We start from the raw sequence: 11,981 nt of genomic DNA, 5'->3' as shown, positions 1-11,981 counted from the left end.
CTCTTTCCTGCCAAGGCAGGGGGTCGGACTAGATGATCTACCTAGGTCCCTTCCGACTCTAGCTACTATGAAACTATGAAACTATAAGATGGAGGCTTAAAAGTCATAAACTATTTATACATGAACCCACAAGCTCCTGGAAGAGATTGCAGGTGCTGAATCAAACCTATGAGTAGCAATGGAGGAGGCCAACTGCTGGGAAAGGTCAGACCTATTCCTACAGCATTTTACACCAACACAAAACAAGTCCCTCACTGCGCACAACCTTGACAGAGAAGTGTGGGTCAAAATGAACAAACTGTGCTTTAAATATGGACACTTCAAAACAACACTTCACAAGATGAACATGTGTGGATGCAGTGTCCAGCAAACAGTGCAGCACTTAATAGAAAGTGGCAATCTTTATCAATGCCCAGACGGCACACTGAGCAATAACAGAGCTGCATGTTGAGCAATAATACCAGACAGAGGCTCATAGATTTGGAAGTTGATATCTGATGCCATACGAAAGAGAGAGAGAGTGAGCACCTGCTCATGCCACTTATGGCACGCATGCCACAGGCTGATAACTCTAGCGCGCAATAATCCAAAGCCTCCTCGGCAAGGCCCTTGATCTCTCCACCTGAAGGCTGTGGATTCTACTTGATACAGGAGTGCATCTTTACTAAGCCAAGGGCAACAATCTTTTAGACCCAGCCACTGTCACAGGCTGCCAATCCCCTCCAGAGCAGAGAGGTCTGGTTTCCTGTGCTCCCCTAATGCAGCTTCAGTTTACCAAGTGCCACTGAAAAGCACAGCCAGCACCAACAAACAACAGCTAATTCAGCAGCAAGTGTGAGCAGAGCTACAGGAGGGCATAAGGGACTGCGGAGGACTGGGGTGGCGGCGGCAGATAGCTTGAGCGTGCAGCCCCTTTAAGCGGCTGGAGACATGCCACCACCTGTGCATGATTCCCCTCCATCCCCCTGTACTAGGCCCCTACCTTGCCCCTAGGGACTGACCAGGTGAACAGTCCTGTCTCTGTGAGCTGTATGCACTCAGCAAGTCCTACAACTGGTTTTATTACCTGAATTACTATAGTAACCAGAGGCCACAGAACAGGATCAGGTCCCCACTGTGCTAGGGGCTTCCTAAATACCAAGTAAAAGAGTCATCACCCCAAAGAGTTTGCAGCCTAATTTGATAATTGGATGCAACAGTGAGAGGGGGGGCACCAGTTTGGATGGTAGCTCCTGCGCGGCAGGGGATTTGGACCCCAAGCAAATCGCGCAATCTCACTGTGCCTCAGTTCTCCTTCTCCAAACGGTTCCAAAAGGCGGCAGGCTCCTTCGGATGGGGAGTCAACCATATGGGCATGTGATGGCAACTGACAGGGAAACACCCAAACGCCCCTGGCGCTGGAAGCGGGCCAGCCGCCAGCCCAGCGCCCACCGTGGGGGCGGCGAGCCCACCCCCGGGCTGTGCCGCCCGGGAAGACGTGACCATTATTCCAGCCAGCTCCTCCAGCTCCCGCCAGGGTTTCCAGCCTCCTCCCGCCCGGCTTGGGGCACCTCCGTCCCTGGAGGTTGCAGAGGCCGGGGCTGGTCCTTCCCACCTACCTGAGACTCACCTGCCTCGTCTGCCCACCGGAGAAGAACAGACAAAGACCTGCCCACCCCCGGGGCTATCCCGCCAGCCGCGTCCCGCACGGGTTGGGCAGGCCCGGGAGGGGAGCTGGCGCCCCAGGGTGCGGGGGGCACCCCCAGGAGTGGCGCGGGGCGAGGGGCAGCCGGCTCTTACCTGGGCGGCGGCGGCAGGCCGAGCTCCGCGGGGCGGCGGGGCCGGGGCCGGGGCCGCCCCCTCCAGGCGCAGCGCAGCTGCTGCACGCACGCCTGCTGCCCCGGGCCGTGCAGGGAGGGGGGGAGGGCCAACGGCCGGCTGCGCGCACGGGAGGCGGGTGCAGCCCGGCCCTGCCGCCCGCCTCAGCCCCGCGGCCGTCGTTCGGCTTCCGAGTCAACCGCCCGCGGCTGCAGGGGAGGGCGCGCCTCGGCCTCGGCCGCCGGCGGGGATGTGACGAGGCCGCTCCCAGCTGTGGCATCAGCCTCGCCTCAGGACTCGGCCCCTTCCCCGCGGGCTCCCCAGAGAAGCGGGGCCCTTGAGAAACCTCTGGCTTCACCTCCCGTGTGGCCGGTACTTCATTTCGGCGTGTTTTGCTTGCTGGGTCTTCCCACAGCAACGGGGAAAGAGGAAATGAATGGCAGAAATGAGAGGTGGAGGGGACCTCCAAGCACCTGCCCCAAGCGGGACAAGCCCCAACGGCTTCCTAACCATGTGTGGAGGTCAGTATGGGTCTGGCAGGGTCAATTCAGGATCTTAACCCAGATTCCCATTTCAACACAGGGCAGCCCAGAAAATATAGAGGAACAGTGTCACTGACTAGCCTGAGGAGCTGTCAGAGCCATCAGGTCAAAGCAGACACAAAACAAAGACTTGGTTATCTTTACAACATAGGGAGTTGCATCTCGTGCTGCAGATGTAGTGTGGCATGAGAGATTTATAAGGATTTTTTTTGTACCAAGCTCCCTGAATGTTGAATTTTGTCTATGCTGGCTTCAGCATGGAATGAAAGAGAGTTATGAGTCAGAAGCTAATATTTTAATCCAAAATTAGTAGTTGGGAAAGAGGCCGCCTTGACAACCCAAAGACTTAAGGTAGGTGCAGTGGTGGTTGCATGCCACACCTGCCAATGTAGGTGCTGATCAGTTCACGTCTTCACCGGCTGGACTTTACAGACAATGCATGCTAGACGTTAAGGATTGGAGTATCAAGTACAAATGACATTCTGTTATAGGAATGAGATGCTCTTGGCAAAACCAAATTGTTCTGCCATTGAAAAATAAGACCTGCCTTCAGCTTGATTAATCAAGTTCAGCATCATTACAGAGAATTTGTTAGCATTCACAGGGTCTTGTCTGAAGGTACTTAATCTAAATTGGCAATGCTGGATTAAACACTTCTTACAATATAAAATCTTGGCCTTTGCTTCCTACTGTGTTTTGGCAAATTAAATTTTGGAAGGGAAGTTAAGCTATATGATCACTTTGTGATGTTTTGAGAAAGAGGCAAATTAACATATACAATCAACTTTCTGGGAAGGAAATGACAAGAATACTCCTGCAAGCCTTTTGTTCTACAATTTAACTCTTCCTTTATCTGTTGGATCATAAAGGTTTTTAGATGTTCTTTTTACTCATGGAAGATATATTATCTCTCTAGTAAGGCAACATGTAATATCTACCTTTGCTTGCAAGATCAGAGTGAAATACCTAGTAAGAACTAGGTGCTTACTGGGCACATCTACACATGCATTAATGCACCATTAATGCACATGTGCATTAAGTTTAGTACCTCTAATATGAGTGCACAGTAACTGGTGCTACTGCACAGACATGCCAGCTCACAGTGTTTTCATGATGCTTAATGTGCAGTAGTAGACTAATTCTGCTGCCCATTAGCACAGCTTTTGCCATGACATGCTAATGCACAGCAGAATTAGTCTACTGCACATTAAGCATCTTGTGTAGACTTACCCACTAAGTACTGAGTATTACATTTTCTAATGGACTTTAACTTTTTAAGATAGAAAACTTCTCTGCTGAAGCGTTTCATCTTGAATGGGTAGAAATACCTTTTGCTATAAGTAAGGAAATAATGATTACTTCCTAGTTTTAACAACAAGCTAATTATATAGAGACTTTTTTTTTAAGACCTAGGTAGACAAAGCCTTGGCTGGGATTATATAGCTGGGGATGGTCCTGCTTTGAGCAGGGGGTTGGACTAGATGACCTCCTGAGGTCTTTTCCAGCCCTCCAACAACAGAACTAGGTCACAAACTCTTCTACGACTGTTTCAGGCTGGACATAAGGAAGAACTTGTTTACTGTCTGAGCCCCCAAGGTCTGGAACAGACTGCCGCCGGAGGTGGTTCAAGAACCCACTTTCAACGCCTTCAAGACACTTTTGGATGTTTATCTTGCTGGGATCCTATGATCCCTCCTGACTTCCTGCCCCTGCACAGGGCTAGATTTGATGATCCTCTGGGGTCCCTTCCAGCCCAAATGTCTATGAAATCTAGGAAATAGGTACAATTAAGTTCTAATTTATATTTAATATTAAGGAAGTTAGCTGGTCAATGGCATGTTAGTCAGTCAGTCAAAGACTAGTAGCTGTAGTTCTCAATGCTGACTGTCAAAAAGGACTTTAAATGGCAATGAGCTTCCAACAAGAATCTGTCTAGCTGCTGGTGCCAGCTAAGCTCTCTCTCTGGAATGTCATAAAATGCAATTGTTGGCACATGCCCTTTAGAAACCCTTTTGGAAACACTTTTTAAAATAGAGAAGTCAACACGCAAACTGTTCACACTTAGTAAGAACAGTTTTCATACTGAAAGCACTCTGTGAGGGCTCACTATATCAGAGCACAGAAAGCAGGCAGTAATGCTCCTGTTAAGCACTTGGCAACAAGGAAGAAGCAAAATGTCTTTGTCCTGACTTAAGCCATCCAGCAAGGAGTGAGTGGATGGAGGATTTGAGGTGAGGAAGTGGGAGGAAAAAAGTATTTGTAAAAGAGTAACAAACTTCTACAGTGATAGATTTCTACTATATGCCTCCCTGGGAGGCATTTGGGAGCATCTTGTCTACCTGCCACACATTAGCAGAACACTAAAACGCTGGCATTCCCAGGTACTCCATTGCATTTATACAATTTACCACAAAATAACTAGCGCCTAAACAGAGATTATTTGTGGGAAAACACCTGTCACAGACAAGTTTACACCAAAACAACGTTAATGCATGTCACAAACACAGCATACAAGAAAGTTTAATTCAATTTTATTTTCCACTTGAACAGGTTTCAAATGATACATCATGCAGTCTGCCAGTGTATCCATACATCTTTAATAGAGAGTATTTTTGAACCAAGATTAGAAGACTTAACTCCAAGGAAGGGTGTAAGGGTGGGGGGGGGGAGGAGGTTCAGATCTGCTATTAAGAGTTTAATACATTACAGCATCATTTGATGCAATCACGATTTTCCCCTTACCACCAAAATGTGTCCACAATTTAATTTTTCCTAAAATGAACACTACTGTAATGATACATAGAGCCCAGAGAATACACATCTGCAGTACACATTACACACTTTACAAACTAGACAGTTTAATTCTACAGAATGCCTCAATCCCCTCAATAATTCTCCCACAATGAAAACTGTTTCAAATTGACAAAATAGTTTATGAGTAAGACAGAAATTTGCAGTGCTGTTCCTTTCTGTATTTGTTTAGCACACTTTGTTTTCCAATGCATTTTCAGTCCTTAGTCATTAAAGCTAAATATCAAAGCAAGGGTGGATTAAGATTATCCTGCTAGTCTGATTCCATGGTTCCGTCTGATCTCAAAATTGGGTTTCTACTTTCTTTCAAAAAATTATTTTTTGAGTTTTCCTCTCTTCACTCCAATGAGGAGAGGTACATTAATATGCCTGAAAGGTGCAAGCCTGAAGCCACAATGCTCCATCCTTTCACAAGTACAATTCTGAAACGGATTTAACTTAATCTGAGATTGTCAATATTTGAAGAGAAGTGTCAAAGATTAAATTGTTTAACATTATGTTTTTCAGCAGACATATGTATTTATCCAATGGGTAACAGAACAAAAATAGTAAAAAAAAAAAAAAAGTCAGAAGACTGTAGTGGGCAGACAATAATACAGTTAGGATCCATTTTAAAAACCTTCCAGTGCATTCAGGATAATCCAATCTCACCCGCTTCGTGAAACACAACACTTAGAATCACATATCAGCCAAAATTTTTCCAGCTTTTAAGCTATTCCTTACTTTCAGGGAAAAAAATATTTTAGCTAATAAAAAAATGAATTTGAGGATAAATACAACTTAAGAACTCATCAGTTACAGAAACACAATGGAGCAGCAACACATTATTGATCAATAGCAAAAAAATGCATATTTTACTTTCATATTGTAAACATTTTCTGTTCATAAACAGCATTTCCAGTTTTACTAAAACGTGTCCTGTGCATGAAATTTTAGCTATGAAGTTAAATCTAAACTATTTAAACAACAATTTTTGTCAGTTAACTAAAAAAAAAAACTATCTACAATAAATATAAAATGCAATATTCAGGGAGAAAAGAAAGAGTGAAATACCATTAAATAGGGTAAAATAGTAAATTACAGGCCTTTGAGCTCTGCGTAGCAGAGATGTGATTTTTCACTTCTATGTATAAAATGTGCAAGATACTATGAAAGTGGTTAAAAAAAGCTAAACAGAAACTTAAGAGTGTGAAATTAAACCTCAGCTAAAATAGTCTCACTGAACAAAGTTTTTAAAGCAGAATAAGTTATACTGATGCAGTAATTAGATCAAATTAGGTAAACAGTGGGTGCATCTACATGTACATTTTAATGTGCAGTAGACTACTGCGCATTAAAGCATCACAAACTGTGACATTACGCTAATAACTGTGACATTTATTGCACTTTAATGCATGGGAAAAAAAAGTGTCTACTGCACATTAAGCATCACTAAAGTGTGCAAACATGCTACTGTGCATTAACACTACCTGATGCATATTAATTTAGTACCCCATATTGAAGGTACTAAGTTTAATACATATTAGAAAAGGCATATATTAATGCATGTGTAGGTGCGCCCAGCGACTCTTTCTTTTAGGATTACGGTATAACATATCCCTTAAGCATTTCAGTAATAGAAAGTCATCTTATAGTCATAATTTTAAAAATTAGCTTGGAGGCACTTAAGTGATCTAAGCTAGATGAACTGACTGGCTGATCAGCACTAACATGATTATTAAGAGGCATCAAAGCTAACTTATCAATGACTCTCAGGATAACTGTCTAAACTGTTATGTATAATTGAAAGGTTTTATTTTTGTTCTGATGTATGTGAAGACCACATAATTTTTTGAACTAGAGCTACACTTAAAAATTGCTCGGTGACAGATTTGAAATCAAGACCATGGGACCAAATTTATTCTATAGCATTCAAACTATATATAGTTCAGAATGAGGAAATAATACAAAACTGTTTGATGTCTAAAAAAAACAATGGCAATTAATAGTTGACACTCGTTTCTAAGACAACTGCTTTAGAAATAAAATGAAAGGAAAGTAGGTGCTTTATTCAGAATACACATTTAAGCTGTGAACAGTTGATAGGGTGGGACAGAGTGGCTTTGAATTAGTCCCGTTATTAGAGACTGCATATGGCAAATTCACAGTTCATTTTCCTGGCAATGCATATGCACAATAAGAAAAATTAGAGGATTATGAAACTTGGAAATACATAATAAATTAAACAATGCAACTTTTCAATCTTTATTAAATATTTTTAACAAAAATGCTCCCAAAAATAGTGCAACATTAAAAAAAATTAAATTAAACCCCATTTCTTTTGCTACAGTTGAAAGATTCCAGATAACTTCTTTAGAAAAAAAATCTGAAAGCAGTTCATAACGTTTAGCTATATTCTATGGCAGTTAAGTGTTTGTAATATGTCTACCAGCAGAACATGTTCAGAATCCAAAAACTAACTCCAAAATTAAATAAAAGCAAACAGCAGCAAAACAAGACTAAAGGGTACACTCTGCTTTAGTCTCTGTGAAATCCATCTTGCTTTTAAGACATAATATAGCTTAAAATGCCTATGTGAAACAAAAGCAGTCGATATCCAACATAAGTGGTTTGACTTTTGCCTGCCAACCTAATTTTACCATAATTCTTTCAATGCCCTCTGCTGAGAAGATGGAAACCTCTTATCTGGCACTATAGGAGAAACCAAGAAAGGCAAGTAGTCTCGTCATCATTTGAATGAGCTAAAACTATACTACCCATTAACAGACTTGCATATTGTCAAGTTCTAATACATACATACATTCTTTGCTTCTTGCGATGTGCTCTTTTAAGACATGTCATGTTCCTAAATTCTCTTTGCACAGCACAGTTCAGGTACATACCCTCTCCTCCCTTTTAAGCCCTCAATAGATCTCTATAGGTGCTCAGCTGCTAGGTCCCATTTCTGAATTCCAACAGGAACAGATCAGGGCTTGTCAGAAGTGGTGGGGGGAGGTGGCATACCTGTCACCTTTTTCAATACAAGATTTTTGCAGCATTCTGAAAGCTTTCAGGAGTCCATAATGAACAATGCTTACAAACACAGGGCTAGCCATCAAACTCAGGGAAATCCCCTCATCAGAAGTAGAATTACAAGCAGATCAGATGTTACATTTTAAGATAGTTCACATACATGTATTCATGTGACCACTGAACTTCAAAACCTAGATCTAAACTAACAGATTTCTCTTCATTCCATAGTTTGATCTTTAACAAGTCCCGTACTCATGTTATTATACAGTTCCAAAGATTTTACCAGGATATTACAAATGCTTCTTTGGGGAAATTTATTTCCGAAAATGTTAAGTGTTAAAATTATTTCAAACCATATAGCAGCACATTTTCTTCCCCTAAAAATATAAAATAATATGTATATTATACAGTAAATCAGACATGACGGAACACAATCACCTGCCTTCAATGGCACTTGGTTGCTGAACGATTGATTCTTTGCTGTCAGAAGTCAGGATTTACTGATGCAATTGAGCACTTCAAAAAAGCATCAATACCAGCATAAAGGCCCCAGCCTAACCAGCGCCAAGAGGTCAAATGCAGTCAGTGAAAGATTTGGAATGGCAGACCTTTTATCGTTACACAGATGGATATGGTAACTACATTGTACATAGTTCTGAAGAAGAGTGGAGTGGAACACTTCTGTACACATGAAGATTCTACAAAGCTCAAAATATTTGAAACCTGGTACGCTGCTGATGACTGTGAAAAGCTCATGTTGAATAGAATGCAGATCAGGTTGAAGGAAAAAAAAGTCAGTGAATTAATGACAGTCTTTAACATGCTAAGTGGAGTCCGACCTGCCAAAAGAGAATAAGAAGAAACAAAGTTAGTGAACATCTAGGTCAGAAAGTGAATATTTCTGAATCCCCAATCCTGTAAACACTTTGCACTGTACACCTGATAAATGTTAAACATGTAAGTAGCTCCAGTAACAGCAGTGGAATTTTTCATATACTGAAAAGGGAGTGCTTTTCTAAGCATTCACAGAACCAGGGCCTTAGTGGTATGGGCTGGGGGCAGAGAATTTCAATCTTACCCATTTTTAAAGAGTAAAAATGGCAATACATGGCACAGTAAAAATATATAAACATATATGTAATTTAATAATCATAGTGAAATACATGCTTTACTATCCGATGTAAAGCATGGTTCCCTTATTTAAATGTGTTCTATTGCAATACTTAAAAATCACAACATATTTAACTGTTTTTTTCTTCTTCCCTTTCAACCTTTTACTGGGAGTTTTCTCCATTGCTAGGTACAAGAATATCACTCTCAATAATGGAACATTTCAGAACACAATATATTTAAAGGGATATTTAATTAGCTATAAAATATTTATCAGACATTCCTCATATCTAGTAAGAAATGTATAACTATAATCAAGTTTTCAACTACAACATTACCATGTTCAATGTTCAGATAAAACTGCTCCTGGTTAAAATAGCTGAATTTGAGAAAGTCTTGTTGCCAAGAAATCTATTTATTCACTTCTACTCTAAGATTATTTTATATATTAAATAAATCTAATCATTCAAGATTATTTAAATTTAAAAAACCCTGGAGTCCATCACTCTTTTTATTTGTGCTGTCAGTACCAAAACACTGTCAACCTTTTAACAAAGTTTACTTTGAAATAAGTGCAGCAACAGCAGCTCAGCTTCTGGTCATCTTGCTTATTAATACTTTCAGGCTGCACAGGGCAGTTTTTAATATTATATGTTTTATTGGTTGGATTCAATAGTTTTCCAGCTTGCATAAGAATGGGGAGGTGCTGGGAACATACCAAAGGTTTTAGCACTCGGGCAAGGCAGAAAGGCACGTGATTAGTGTGTATTTACACAGCATTTTTCATGTATACAGATCCAAATACAAGTTGCCTTAATTTCAGCAGACCACAGAGTAGCATTACTTCTACTGTGTGTATATTTCCATTTCATTTCATTCTACCTCTTACCAAATAAGATGTCAAGCAAGTTTCAGCAAATACTCAGCAAAGATAGGGAGGGGCAGGGAACCAGCCTTCCTGAAGTTGGAAACATGAAAGTATCAAGAAGCTGACAATTTTCAATTCATAGGTTTCCTTTCTTGCCTGCTGAGCTATGTGGCTGCTATTTCTACACAACATGCAGGCATATCAATCATGCCAGCTTGTTTATTGGTAAATTAGTATTTGGATAAAGTTAACCAGTTCAGTATTCTCAAGTAGTATCATTAAGAGTAGTCACAGCACACCCAGAAGTTTAATAAATTCATTTCCCTTTAATAACGTCCTTTGCAAGACAGGATTATAAAATCGCCTTCCCCACACTGTCCTGCAGGCACCAGAATCCTGAGCAGCACCAGAGCTCTGTTTAGCATCACTTTGTGCCTCCTTGATCTCTGGGGCTGCAGGACTAAATCAAGCCATAGGTATAATGTAGAGGTGCACCAGTATATCAGTCCATATCAGACTGGCACCGATAAAAGGAAAACTGACATCATCAGCAATCGGCCTTTTTGGGCCAGTGTAGCCAATAATGTCACCAATAAATGCCGCATGCAAGTGCACAGCCGCAGCATGCACACAGCCTGGAATACAGCCTGACAACTTGGAGACCAGCATCTGGCCAGTAAGGCTGTGGGGGGGAAAGGATGTGGAGAAGGGAAAGGGCATGGCGGGGATAGATCAAGGCTCCTATGATGAGGGAGGGAGTGGAGCTGGGGCTGGGGCAGGGGCAGGGTGCAGGACCAAGCTGCAAGCACAGGGGGCAAGGGGGACATGGGGAGGGTGGGCAGCTCTCCACCACTGCTCACACCCCTAGGGGAGGCATGTGGGGCGTGTGCCCCCCAGATTTGTGTGTGCAGTGACCAGCTGCCTTTTCCCAGCAGGGGTCTGAGCCAGGACTGCGCTCAGGGCAGGTGGGCAGCAAATTTGCCAGAGCCACCCGACAGTCCCCCCTCCCAGTGCTGCCATCACCTGCCCCACCACCGCTCACCCCAACCACAGCCCTAAGACCACCCCAGCCACTGGCTCTGAGCCCACCCTCACCCCGCGCACAAATCCAGGCAGGCACATGCCCCCATGCCTCCCTGGGGGTATAAGTAGCAGTGGGGAACAGCCCCCCAGACAAGCTGCCCACAGCTCTTTCCTGTGCCCCGCCTCAGCTGGGCAGCGCCTGCCCCAGACCCACTCCCTCTCTCACCATGGGGGCCTCAATCTGCCCTCCCAAACAGACTTATCAGCTGGATGCTGCTCTACAAACTATTGGGCTGCATATTGGCTTTCAGATCAGTATTGGCCAACATGACTGGTTAATACCATTGGTATCATTCAAAAAAAATATTGGTGTACCCCTAGTATAATGGCAGCAGCCTCATGAATGCTCTCAAGTATGTCTAAAACCTCAAAAAGCCACATCTTAGACCAGGTAACTAAAGTGTAGCATCAATCCAGGTACAATAGGGTTACCATATATACAGGTTTTCCTGGACATATCCTCTTTTTGGGTCCTCCCATCTTGGTCCAGGCAATTTTTTAAAATATCAACAAATGTCCGGGATTTTGCTCTGCTAAGCACTGAAGTTTTCCCCAGCACTTCCAGGTTTACCCTAGCAAGGAGCTGCTGGGGGCCAGGGGGAGCTGGAGGAGGGCAATTGGAGTCAGTGGGCATCATGTGCGTCTCATGCATGGCTGACATGCAGCAAGGCAGGGGGTTTGGAGCAGCCCCAGCAGCTGCATGTAGGTAGGTCTATGAGGGGTGGCAGCGGAGGGCCCGCGCTTGGATACTGTCCGGG

At 43.0% G+C, this 11,981-nt stretch overlaps 2 protein-coding genes across 2 annotated transcripts in view; both read right to left on the bottom strand.

Annotated features, from left to right (window-relative positions):
- The window catches only part of LYPD6B (LY6/PLAUR domain containing 6B), a 130,410-nt gene extending 128,610 nt beyond the window's left edge, over positions 1-1,800 (bottom strand). Inside the window, exon 1 of the mRNA XM_019554394.1 lies at positions 1,780-1,800. The gene's annotated coding sequence lies outside the window, so the exon portion shown is untranslated. The remainder of the gene's footprint in view (positions 1-1,779) is intronic.
- A 3,054-nt stretch (positions 1,801-4,854) lies between these two features.
- The window catches only part of KIF5C (kinesin family member 5C), a 156,435-nt gene continuing 149,308 nt past the window's right edge, over positions 4,855-11,981 (bottom strand). The window contains exon 28 of the mRNA XM_019553610.1: positions 4,855-9,001. The gene's annotated coding sequence lies outside the window, so the exon portion shown is untranslated. The remainder of the gene's footprint in view (positions 9,002-11,981) is intronic.

Source organism: Crocodylus porosus, unplaced genomic scaffold, assembly GCF_001723895.1.
Source record: "Crocodylus porosus isolate Cpor-Errol unplaced genomic scaffold, CroPor_comp1, whole genome shotgun sequence".
Lineage (NCBI taxonomy): Eukaryota > Metazoa > Chordata > Crocodylia > Crocodylidae > Crocodylus > Crocodylus porosus.
This window is presented reverse-complemented; position numbering and strand designations above follow the sequence as displayed.